Here is a 13923-nt window from a genome sequence, read left to right as displayed (position 1 = left end):
GGGCAAGAGAGCAAAGGTCTGATCCAAATACAGTCAATCACCACACATTTTCACTATTTTTTCCAAGTGTGTGCCTAAATTGTAAAAGTGTGAGTCTTTTGGCATTATACGGCCCATCCACAGTGGTTAAGCACTGACCTGGAAGCCCTTTTTCATCTCTAGTTAATACACGTGCTCCCTTCGATAACCTCAACTGGAGCTGAACTGCTCTTCAAATCGGTGTCCTTCTGTGCCCCATGCTTTCTTTCCTAGCAAAACAAAGATTTATAAATCGCAATATTTATCACTAAACAGAGCTCTTGCATGCTTGCAGCAACATGATTCATCCTCGGGTTGTGTTGGGACTGCAGCATGCCAATATGTCTGGGAAAGCAGAAGGTGAAGACTTTGGGATGGAGAGGAGAACATGATCCAAGAAACAGAGGGGAGCAAAAGTTCACTCTGTGCATTTTTATTTGATTGCAGTGGAAAGAACTATAGAAAAAAAAGATGGCACAATTGAAAAAGACTAATGTCTTTATTGCCCATGGGGGGCAAGCTGGGAGCTCTGGACAGCTTTGTGGCAACACTCAATTTATTTCCTTCTTTCATGCTCTTTTTCTAAAACATGTATAAAGTCAAGGGCACAGTTACAGTGATGTGTTGAACACATCTTGTTAAAGCTGAGAGGAGGGGTGCATGTGTGTGCTCTGCTGGCCAACAGTTCATTGTGAGGGGAGGGGGAATTCGATACCCCCTTGACGGAGAATGCTTAAAGTTACACATACAGAAACGGCTCTGAGTTTAGAAGTATTTTTCCTTGACACTATCAATTTGAAACAGATAAACATTGAGCTGTTTGGGGACTGTGAATGCGACGTGGTAAGGCTGCATCCAGCCCATAAGTGAAGTGTGTGTTTGGCAGCGTCACAGGACGTGAACGCTGGTGACTTAGTGCTGTTTGGATCAGGAATGTCTTGTGGTTCCCCGGTTCTCTGCCACCACACTTAGCTGGCTCCCACTGAAGATATAATGGGTGAGAGATTTTTCCGTTGGATGTGGATGGAGAAACGGAAGGGGGAGAAAAAAAGGGGGAGTTAGAGATAAGGGAAGAGCCAGTTGATGTTCAGCATGAATTAAAACCAGAAGTGATGGGAGGAAGCAGTCAGGAATGCAACAAGAGAAGGATGCATAGAATTTGGATATTATAATAAAAAGTTAGAGACAGAGTGAAATGGAGGAGTGTGAGAGTCAGAGGCGGTGTGGGCGAGGGAGCAGGAGAGCGAGAGTGGCTGGCGTTTATGGATTGCAGATGTGGCGCTATGGGGTTTTGGCAGGGGCCGTGTGCGCCTGAATCCTGCACCGGCTGGGTGGCACCGGGGTGAGAGGGAGGTCACTGCACCGCAGCACACAGCCCATAAAACACTGAGAGTAGAGGGGGAGAGCAAAGAGAGAGAGAGAGAGAGGGAATAGGCCTCAAATACACACTTACCAAGGAGTGCAGGGCAGCGGGGGTGAGCGGATCACACTTCAGGTTCAAACATGCACAGGAGAGCCAAATATCCTGCTTATTTTGAGTCAGGCTACCAATGAAACCACTCTTTAACACATTATTGTCAATAGGATAAGCTTACATCAGATTTAGTATGAATGATACCCCACTCTTTCCTGTTAAATGTACATTTTCCTCCTTTGTCCACAATAATGCTGAGTTTATCACAACTGCTTTAGACAAGATTAGAAGAGAGAAGCAAGCCAGCCATGTGTAGAGCCAAAGGTTCCATCCACTGTCTCTTATCTTCGCTCCATCCACCCATTTCCCTATAATTTTACTTCACATCCTCGTCATTAAACGTCCCACTCAGAATGAAACGGTACAATTGTGGAGTTAACTTACTACAAACTTACAAAGTAGTGTAGCAAATGTTAAATGCTCTGGTTTCCTTGATATATTTCAAGATTCACATCTTTTCTCATTTAATACTGTGTACAATCACAATGGTATGATGATAAAGAAAGAATTTTTACTGCGTAAATTTACAATCAGCAGCTTAGAAGGCAGTGAGTGTCTAATTGCTGACAAAGGAGATGCTCCAAACCCTCTATATACAATGGGATTACAGAAAACTACACATTTGAGCATTATGACACACCGTAAAGTACTATCATTGTGTTTTTGATGCTCAAATACTGTATGTATACATACTTATTTGCCAAATTCAGAGAAGACGGGACAGAGGACAGTGTGGGAAATCAGGGAGGGAGAGACCAGGGAAGGAAATGCAGGAAAGGGACCATAGGTTCAACTCGAACCCAGGCTGCTCACTGGGAATACTTTAGTACATGGAGCGCTACCTAAATGTACCGACCCCTCTGCAGCCATCCAAACTTAACCTGACATACTAGATGGTGCTTCTTAACTTTGCATGGGATATGTTTCACATCCATCTGGGCAACTGCCCATAGTCTGTGTGTGGGAAGGACAGAACCTTTGAAAAAAAAACATCTTAGGGGGTGATTGGACGTACGTTCTGTCTTTCACATTCATTATGGGTCAGTGAAAGCAATAAGCCATATGACATAATTGCCATGTGCAGCCTTGCCTTGAGTAAACTACATAATGTGAGCTCAACAAGCAGCAGCTATCATTGTTCACTATCAGTGGAACCAGTTAGTAAATTTAACTACATCTGAGGTAATCTCTTCTACAGCAGTCACTGTTTACTGGCTTGCAGTCCAAGTAAACCATAATTGAGCTACTGACTTGTCCTCCTCAAATGATGCTGATTAGTAACCTGACATGCCAGATGGATTTGTTTCACATACCCATCTGGAAAACCTTCGATATACAGCGTTTGGAAAAGGGCAGAGCCTTTGGAAAAAAAAAACCCGGAGGGTGATTGGATGAATGTTCTGTCTGTCACATCTTTATGGGCCAATCAGAGCAACAAAACACGTGACGTCGTCGCCACTACCAAGGTACACAGCTACCGAGGTGTAAACTCCATATAGAACTGCATAACACGAACCATGACGACTATAGACATGTCAGTACACGACTTGTTGTTTTTGAAAAGAAAACAACTCATTGCTGTTCTTTGTTCTTCTTTTAATGAAGAAATGTGGTCAAGTTCTGATAAAACTGGTGCTTTAGCAGCATCCATGTTAAGCTCTTCCACCATAATGGCACTGGCCTCTTGTTGCTGCTTGCTTACATCACGACTCTGCTGCGCCCGAAAGTACTGCCCCTCGTTGCTGACTGGTCCTGTCTTTCTAACAAACAGTTCAGATGGGAGCTTTGCAAGATGGTTTCGCCAGTGAGAAACAAGGAAACGGGCGTATCCGTCTGCTTTGCAAGGTTAGCTAATTGGTTCATCCATTGCAATGAGGAAGGTCGGCAGCTCCAAGGTAGACCATAGCGCAGTGCTACGTGCTGCTTATATCCGTCTGCCCATCTGTATCAGAGGTCAGGTTGTGGTAGCAGCAGGCAAGGTTTGTCAACCATCCAACATCTCCAGCAACATTTTCCAGTTCCTCCTGAGGGATTCCGAGGTGCTCCTAGTCCAGATGGGATATATAATCCCTCCTGTAAGTTCTGGGACTGCCCAGAGATCTCCCCCCATTTAGGCATGCCTGGAAGACCTCCACAGATGGGTGACATTACAAGGGGAAATTAAAACATCATAAAATGAAAGTCGAAATCTGCAGGGTATTTAAATATTAAAACATGGCATGTTTTGTTTTTGTCGTTCATTATTGCGGTCACATGGATAGTGACCATTTTTTTAGCCAGTCACCTTGTAGTGGCATCAGAAACAAAAGCCACTTCTTGCAGGACACTGCATTTCCTGACTCTGTATTTGAAAGCACAAGTCAGTGGTCCATACTGAATCAAACTGAACCAGATTGAAACATGTCATAATGCAGGATAATCTTAAAGAGAGCCAGTTTGAGAGGAGCTCAGTGCAACGTTGTTGCCACCTGCCATTCCCAATTACCTTCCATTACTATGCAACCAGTTTTGGAACCTAATTTAGCTGTCTTCTGATGAGATGTTCCCCTGAAATTGATGGCCAGTGTTTCACTAAAAACTTCAAACCAATGCTCTATCTTGTCAAAAGTGTGACTAGTTACAGCATCGATGGAGTTGGTATTGAGAGCAGTGACCTTCTGTAGTAGCATTATGGCGGATTGAATTCTGTTCTCATCCTTATGCTCTCCACACAGATAATTTTCCTGCATTCAGTTAACATCCAGCAGATGTATTAGTAGATCATGCTAATCTTACAACAAATAAAAACTTGAACAATTCTGGTACCAAAATCCTATCACGTACCTATGGATTTGTCATTTCTATATCAGACACATAAAATGTTTTAAAGATTCATTTTTGATTTTTTTGTGCCATTATTTAGGGAGTGGACGGTGGATAGAGTCGAAAACAGGGATGAAAGATTAGGGGACAGACATCTGGGTAGGAGCCAAAGGGTGAACTTAAACCCAGGCTGCCCCAATACATGGGGTGCAACCTAACCACTCAACCATCTTCTTCCCCGGTGTGAAAATTTTTCACAATAATTCTTCCTGCTTATGGTTACTTTGTAAAAATCTTGCAATTTAAGCATGTATAAGAATCACCAAGGTTGAATGGGTGTACAGCAGCGTTTTGCTGGCATGCAGTTTGCCATGTAGTTTCAGTTATTTAATTTATTTAAAATAAAGACCAAAATGCAGTTTCTCTGTTTTTATGTCCTAAATGAAATCATTTTATTTATCAATCACTAAGAATCAAGAGACTTAAAAGATAAACTATTTAAAATCATTTGCCTTTCCTTGTTTCTATGAAAGAAACTAAACCAAACAAATGTTTTTTTGGAGCCTGAGAAACTGAGTTGTGATGTTGTTGCAACATTAAACCAAATGACAGCATCAATATTAAACAGTAAAACAAACTTGAACAGTCTCAAGTGTTTTTGGAAATCTGATGCTTCATACCACTCGGCCCGTGCAAACCTTTGAGGAACATCTCATGCACTCATGTTTTTCTAGGTGCTGCCTGACAATACTTTCACATTAGCTCAGCTCTGTTTTTCGCTTTCTTTTGTGATATCTTTCCTTCCCTCTCTTGTTCCCCCCACTTTTTCTCCCCCTTTAGCCTGGTCCTGACTCCCTCGTTCCTGGGGCCAGGCCAAGGCGTGTGTCCCTGGAGGAGCCGGAGAGGAGATGGAGAGAGGGGGCAGCAAGGGGGCGCAGAGACCGACTCCAAAACCACAGCTGCAGCAGCCTTTCCTCCTTCCTCTCCTCTTCTTCTCCCCTCTAATGCCTCCCCTCCTTGCCTGGCACCCTCCCCAGCTCTGCCATTAATCAGTGAGGGTATTTCAGTGCATGTGTGTTTTTGTGTGAAGGAGAAAGATGCTGACTGTGTGAGTGGTGAACTGAGTGTTTATGTGCGTGTCTGTGTGTGCTGATAGAGAGCTGGATTGGGTCTCTACTGATGGTATGGAGACCAGGATCGCACAACAAAGCTGGAGAGTTCACCCAGAGAACAAAAGGAGGAGGGAGGGAGGGTTATGACAGACATAAAGCCTGGTGAGCAGATTGGAACTGCCAAGAAGAAGTAGTTAAATGATCTGCAGAAGTTTTTAGCATTATGAGAAAAATCGGAAATCAACTTTTTTTGTAGGAGCACCTGCATATGGATGTAAGCGACCAGTTCATGACCTGTCTAAAAACACCTTGAAGGTACATGCTGCCATTTTTCTTACCCTTCATAATACCCTGATTATACAGGTGGGAGTAACATCTTAAGAAATAAGAGATAAAATTTCCAACCTGCTCTGCTTTAACCCCCCAAAGGGCCTCCAAGAGTGCTTTACTGCTGACATCACTGCACAGAGACCTGGCAAGCCAATCTCTCCCCAGCTCTCTACCATTCCCCTCTCGACTGCTTCCTGCCCTGATGATGTCACACACCATATGGTTTTCAGCAGTATCAAGCCGGAAAAGAGATTTAGTCAGTGGAGAAGAGAAAGAGGAGGAGGAGGAGGAGGGCTGGAACGCAGGTCGGATACAGAAAACAAAAGGTTCGCTCTTCCCCTTGTGTGAGCTGCGAGTGGAAGGTGGAGAGAGGAGGAGGAGGGAGGAGGTGAGGCTGCACTGTGTGAGGCTAATGAGGAGAGACCAAGGGAGCAGAGACCATGTATCGGACAGCCATGTGCTGCACAGACGGCCACTGGACTGGCCTTCACACAAACACATGCAGGAGTGCACTCATAAACACACACCGCAGGGCATGAGTTAGCAACACAAGACCAACTAAGTCAGGGCTGACCTTGAACTTCACTGATTAAATATTATTTCAATGTGCAGGAAGATAAACATTGATTTTGTTGTGTAATCTCCTGTCAACCATGATTTTTGAGCTGCAAACAAGTGCCAAAACACTTTTTAATACCAGCTGTGGATCACACAGCTACTTGTAAATAAGACAGCTCACAGGAAGTAAGAAAGAAATGGAGACTCATCCTCTCCACTATGTTGCGCCTCAGCTTTTACAAAGCGTTTTAGCACCTTGCAGCGTACTTTTGTTTTTGTTGCCTGCAACTTTGCTGTTATGGTTCTGCGCTTCAACCATCAAAATGCAAGATGCATGAACTCGTGTTTTACCAAAGATGAGCATTTGCAGTGCATTCAGAAAGTATTCAGACTACTGTCACTTGTTGTGTTGCAGCCTGAAACTATCATTTAGATTCATTTTTACTCTCATTTATCTACACTCAGTACCCCATCATGACAAAGTGATGACAGAATTTTAGAGGGGTTTTTTTGTTTGTTTTTTTTCAAACAAAAAAGTCAAATGTCACATACAGGTATTCAAACCCTTTGCAACAACACTTGAAATTGAGCCCAGGTTCCTCCCATTTTTCTAAATCTTTGCTGATGTGTTTCTACACCTTGCCTGGAGTCCACCTGTGGTAAATTAAAATGATTAGGCATGATTTAGAAAGGCACACATCTCTATAGAAGGCCTCACAGGGACAAACATCACTGCATTGGTTTACCAATATGGACTTATGGCAGAGTGGCGTCTGCTGGAGTTTTTTTTTGAAAACTCCAAGCAGGCTTTCACACATTTCACCCTGAGGAGAGGCTTCTGTCTAGCCACTCTGCCGTATAGTGAAGAGATACATTTATGTTTGTCCTTCTGGAACTTTGTCACTTCTCCACACAGGATCTCTGGAGCTTAGTCATAGTGGCCATCAGGTTCTTGGTCACCTATCTTATGGAGACTCTTCTCCCCCCACTTCTCAGGTTGTCTGGAGAACCAGCTCTTGGAAGAGTCCTGGTTGTGCCAAACATCCATTTTTACAGCCTTCCCCAGATCTGTGCCTTACAACAATCCTGTCTCTGAACTCTGCTGGCAGTTCCTCTGAACCCATGGTTTGGTTTCTGATCTGATATGCATTTTTAGCTACGAGGCCTTCTATAGAATGTTGGGAACCTTTCTAAATCATATCCAATCAATTTAATTTAGCACAGGTCGACTCCAATCAAGGTGTAGAAACATCTCAGCAAACATCAAAAGAAATGGGAGGAACCTTGATTTTTTAATTTCATTTGTTCATTTTTTGAATTAAAAATGTTTTGCAAAGGCTCTGAATACTTACAGTATGTCAAAGTAATATTTCAAAATATTTTAAAATAAATTTACATTTTTGAAAAATCTGTCTGAATCCTTTCAGAAAGCACTGCAAATTTAAAGGCCATCACGGCTCACATTTATGTTGGCGGAATACAAAACTGGAGCTAGCTGCTAGCAGGCGATTAGCTTCATTTGGCATTAAGCTACAAATGAAGGAAAACAGCAAGCTTGGTTATGTACCCCCAAAAAACCACAGTAAATTTCATAAGTAAGCTTTAGAGGAGGTCTACAGTAGGAATTTGAAACACTTTACGCAGCCAGATTGATTCTGACTTCCTGTTTTGTGTCTATGCTAATCAAAGCTAATTCCCTGCTAGCTTTAGCTTGCTGTTAAGCGTTCAGAAATGAGAGAGGATGTAGTTTCGTATGAGTAGTGCATATTTTAATCCTAAAATGGTTCTTATATATTTCTACAGTTTTTCTGTAGGTCGTAGTTTAAATAAAATGTGATTGATAGGGTCAAAATAGCTCTGAGAAAAAAATAACATTAGCATAGTTTGTGCATTCTCTACGGAAGCCTGAAGCAGTCTAACAGCATGAGTCTTGCCTCCTGCGCTAAGTTAGCTAATTAATTGATATTGCAACAAAAAATGAAATTAGCTTGATTTAAGTGTTTATTTGTATCCCAATACAACAATGTAAATAATTTTAGGTCTGAGAAACATTAAAATTTTTCTCATTATCACAAGAAAAGAGTAAAATAGAATATGTATGTCCTATTAGGGCCTCTGTTATTCTCTAGCCAAACCTCATTTTGCATCCATATATATTCCCTTGGTGTTAAAATGTATTCAAAAATCAAGTAGGCGTATTGTAAATCAAGTACTTTTGATGGCATGATAATCTTCCATCGTAGGCAGAGGAGCAAACTAGAATAGCGACCCAACGCTCACAACAGCTCTGCTCCTTCTAATGACATGCCTTGCACGCCTGTGCTCTAAAGCTGTCGCAAAGCTGCTCATTAGGATGAATTAAGAGTGAGTCTGTGTGTAAATGTTGAGCCCAGCGTTCAATTTTTGGTGGTGAAGGGAATCCGAAGCTGGAGGGGGGCGTGTCCGGTATGGTGGAGCGGTCAAAGCAAGCATCTGGAGATATGTGTGGCCATGTCTGCTGAAGAGAAAGAAGTAAAGAAAGGAGAGAAGGATGATTGATGAGAATGAAAGAAAGAAGGGGGAGCAAAAAGTCTAAAGTGAGTTGTTGAGAAAAGTGTGGGACATTGCACTCAGATGGTCTGTTTCAAGGTGTTAGGAATACTTGTAGACTGTCCTGTCTTTTGTCCAGGGTTGCTTTTTTCCTCCTTTGGCAGGCAGGGATGGAGCAATAATAAGGTGATTGCAAAATTCTTCTCTCAAAACTTTAAATTGAAACGAGGTGCTTTGGGCCTTAGAGACTTTGTGACCCTGCAACATATCCGCTAGCAGATGTCTGAAAAGTTGGCTACAGTCATTCAGAAAGTTCACCTCCTTATTGTGTTTCCAAATCCAGCCAACACTGCTTCTGCAAGATATATGTCACATGTAAAACCTGCATTTTTGAGAACTGGTGAGAAAGGTGTGTGATTTAGAGGGTGACAGCAGACTGTTAAGGGATCTAGCTGTCCGGCCTGTCTTATCTCCAGCTCTGTTTCCTCACTGAGTATGGGTCTTTTGGGGTAAGTAGACAAGCACGCTCTTTGGGATGGGCTCTCTGGACTATGTTTGTGGCTCAGCTCTCTCAACTTTAATTGAATCATTGCTTACAACCAGCAATTTGAAGGCTTTTCAGTTCATTAAGAGTTCAGCATTTCAGGTTTGCAGCGCTGCAGATTACAGGACGTTAAATTGTGTTTTGACAGGCTGAAGTTGAAAATCTAGCTCAGGCCTCTGGGGGCTGATTGATTAGAGAGATTAAGTCCGTCTGGGAAGACAACAGCTGTACCCAGAGACGTGAAAGAAAACAGAAATTAACCAACATTAGTTTCTATTCTATCAAACTTTAAAAAAACCCTTTCTTCTCTCAAAGTCACATTACAGGCCAGTCTTCACAATTCAAAAGTCTTATTTTTCCAAGCTATTTTTTTTTCCTTTTATGAAACATGTCAATATGCCAGGCCTTTTCCATAAAAGTGATTCCTGGCTGTAACCATTGAAAGATAGAAGCAAAACAGGATATTACTGTGACATTTAGAAGTAACCTTGTAACATAATTCTTATACAAGTTTGATTTTTGTGCTTTTTGATTGGGACAAAATATCAAAATGGTACTATAGTATCTACTGGTAAATTTAAAAGAAAACAGTGCGCTGAGTAGATTTCCCTGGCAATTTGATTGTGCTACATAATCACTATTCCTAATGGTGACACTTCTGACATGAACGATAGTAATGTGATAGGCCATAGGAGAAGTTGACATAAAGAAGATTAAAGCAGCATTTAAGAAATTAAAAGACAAATAATGATTAGAGGTTAAATTAACACTAAAATTGCAGTAAATGTACAGTATACATTAGTCATAACAGGGACTTTGATGCATCATTGTATGACTGTTTTAGCAGCACATCATTAATCACATTTTTTTTAATCATGATATTATTGTTATTGTGTACACTACTGCATAGCTTTGCAATGTATCACCCCCAACACTGCTAAGGAGAAAGGAATAATTGACTCAGAAAGCATGATCATTTAGTTTCAGGCTATACTTGGTGGTACATTGGTGAGTGTAAAACCTGCTCTTCACTGGCTGTTTATTCTTCAAGATCACTGAAGCAGTTAAGTGATGATGTTTTAATACTCAAAGGCCCATTCTTAGGTGAACTAGATATGCAAGATGGTCTTGCATATCTGTGTTTACAACACAGGTAGTTATCTTAGTGATTGTGTCACTTAAAAAATGTGAGGGGTAAATTTAGAGTATAGGTTCTTCTCAAGGTACCTCTACATGACTGATAGCAAGAATTGTATTGTTGCAATGTGTTAATCTGGATATGCCAGTTTCTGTGTTTCTTACTGGCAAATCCATCTTGCAAAGCTCCCATCTGAACCGTTTGGGCCCGGTTAGAAAGTGACAGGACCAATCAGCATCAGCGGGGCAGTACTTTCGAGCACAGCAGAGTCATGATGTAAGCAAGTAGCAACAAGAGATGGGTGCAGTTATGGTGAAAGATATTAGCGTGGATGCTGCTAAAGTGCAAGTTTTATCAGAACTTGACGTTAAAAGAAGAACAAAGAACAGCACTGAGTTGTTTTCTTTTCAAAAACGACAACAAGTCATATACCCTTGACAGTAACAGAAAACTGAATCTCCCCTTTTACTTAGAAAATTAGCAAATATCTACTCTTCAACCGATAAAGTTTAATTTTACTCTTATTTAAGTTAGTCATAGGATTTAATTGTAAATCTTGTTAAAAGTTTGAACTGAAACCTTGATACAAACTTAAGAATTCCTGCAATTTGTAGAATGATTTAGTATTATTTGTATTATTCACTGGCATTGGGCCAAAACCTCTTATCTCCAAAATCCTCACTTTTCTTGAAATTTCAAAAAGCCGTATTTTCAATTAATTTAACACTGAAGGGTCAAAGTCAGCATCTTTTTTGACACTTTTTAGTTCTCTAAAATTGGTTTATACACAAATACAGATGTAAAAGTTGACCAATAGCACTCATGTATGAAGAAACATTCAAATCATGAAAAATGCAGATACAAGGATTTGGCCTAATGCCAGCATTATGCAGCTTAGTACAAAATTAAACTCACGAAAAATGTACACTTTTTCTTTAATTTAAATGAAACCCCAGTGAAAGACTGGAACAGTGTATGCAAGTATAAAATGCACTTCCAACAGTTTGGTTATTTTCTGAACACTGAAACTGAAAACTAAAGGATGGTGGAAAAATCATTGAAGAGTTTGACCTAATCCACATCTAATGTAAAAGATCTTTAACTGCCTCAAAGATCAGCTGGATCTGATCTACAGGTTGATGTCCCCTACTGTATAGGTAAGTACTCACCAGTTTACTTAGACAGTTTTAAAGGAGTATGCATAAAAGCAGTGATAAATCAGTCCATGTAGAACTAACCTGACATGTTTCCGCAGGTGGAAGAAACTATTTTGGACCATGAATCGAAACACGCTGTCACATCCTTGATACGGCACATCTATTCTCCTGCACAGGTCTGCCGTGGCTCTCTGTGAGGTTATCAGCAGTTCATCGAGGGAACATGGAAGCAGGAGACAATACCACCAGGCTCACGGGGGTGTCTCTGATCACTTCAGTCAAACACCAGCACCTTTTGAGAGGAAGAGACCCTGCATGCCTTATGAGATTGTCAGCTGCTGTTGTGATGGCTACAAACATAAAGGGCTTCAGCCTGGTAAGTGTTTCAGTGGATCACAGCAGCTGTCCATTAACGGCTGCTGTGATGGTAAAATAATGACTTTCATTAATTTCAATCTGTGGCTTTTCAAACACCTCAGGGTGGCTGTGGAAAGACTTGAGGGAACAATAACAGACAGATCTTTCTGACAGAAGCCATCTAAATAAAGAAGATTTAAGATGTGTCATTTTTTTAAGTTAATGACTCCTGCTGTTCAGTGGGTACAAAGTAATTATACCACACCTTTTAATAAACACAGAAACCATTTAGTGAAAACATTTAGACTCAGCAGTCCTCAGAGGTGTTTTCAGTTAAAATAACTGAGACATGGGAAGTGTTTATTGTTTATATTAGGAATTTATTATCTTAGAGTTTAGGATACTTTTGGACAAGATATACATGAGTTGTAAATGAACATGGGTGTATATGCATTCAGGGCCAGTTTTAGTGATTAGAGGCCCAAGGCAAAGACAGATATGAGGCACGTCCCCATTTAGCTAAATCCAATCAAAACAAGTAAACCAAATATTCTGAGGCCTTTTTTTTAGGTAAGAAAGACATAGAACTACAAGAAATATCAAATCTGAAATATAGATAGCCAAATACCCAACAGTAACTCAAGCAAACCACATCTAAATGTCTTAATACGTCTCTATACCAGGAGGCGTGGAAAGTAATTAATAACATTTTCTCAATTCACTGTAATTGACTCATTTTTGGGGCAACTTTTACTTTTTTTTAGTACTTTTTGAAATCAGTAATTTTACTTTTACTTAAGTAAGTTTTAACTGGAGCAACATTACTTTTACTTGAGTACCATACTCTTGTACTTTACTACACAGTAGCACATGAGAGGATGATTCCTCACTACATCCCAGAACAGCTGTTGTATTTCACTTCATAATAGAGGTGCGAGTTTACCTATACAACCTTGAGATCCATATTATCATGTTGTTATTGCCAAAGAGGAAAGTTCATATTTTTTTTGTTTAACTCCTCAGTATCTACTAAGGCTGGGCAATTCATTGAAATTGAGAAAAAAATTGCAATATGTCTTACTGCATTTTTCAAATCACAAGGTATTTCTTTGACATAAAATGTCTGGAAAAAAAAAGTTTCATACAGTCTTTTTGCAGCAAAGATATAATCTACACATCATGCAAACACTGAAGCATCATTTTCCTGGAATAGATTCCAAACATCCTACTTTTACCATTTTTGTTATTTTTTCAGAATGGAATAAAAATGTGTATTCCCTTCAATGCATTTATTCAAACTTCATTCCCCGAAGATTAATTTGCTCTGTGAAGGCATTCTGGGGCTTTTTGAGAGGCTTGGACCTTGCTGTTGAAGCAAGTGATCCTTCCTAGGTACTTTTTAAAGGTAGTCAAAATCTATTTTGATTCTTTTTGATCAACTCCTGTTCCCTGGTTAACACTCAAGATACCTTGAGAAATAATTTAAAGGGATTTTACCCTTTTTTTTTTGTTCATGATGCAAAAATAAAAGTTACAAAAAGATAAGATAATTTTCTGTGGGATTTTAAGTGGAATAATTAAAAAATTTATTATTTATTTACTTTTTTTTTTAAACAGGCTTGTTGTAGAAATGGGTTAAAAGTTTATGCCAATTTTTAATCCTCCAAAAATCACTAGAGGAAAATATATAACATATAACTAGACTGTATTTATTAAATGTCAAATTTGAAATGTACTCATAAACAAATTTTATGCCTTCAAACAAAAGAGGATTTTTAGATTTATTTATTTATTCCATAAAAAGTTTGTCTCTACTAATGACAGCCTTAGGGAACAGCTTTTTTCCTTAAGTCTTTTATTTTCATAAGCAGTGCAGTGCTTTATCACTGGTGAGAGTAAGGACA

Source organism: Cheilinus undulatus, linkage group 2 (genome assembly GCF_018320785.1).
Source record: "Cheilinus undulatus linkage group 2, ASM1832078v1, whole genome shotgun sequence".
Taxonomy (NCBI): Eukaryota; Metazoa; Chordata; class Actinopteri; order Labriformes; family Labridae; genus Cheilinus; species Cheilinus undulatus.
This window is presented reverse-complemented; position numbering follows the sequence as displayed.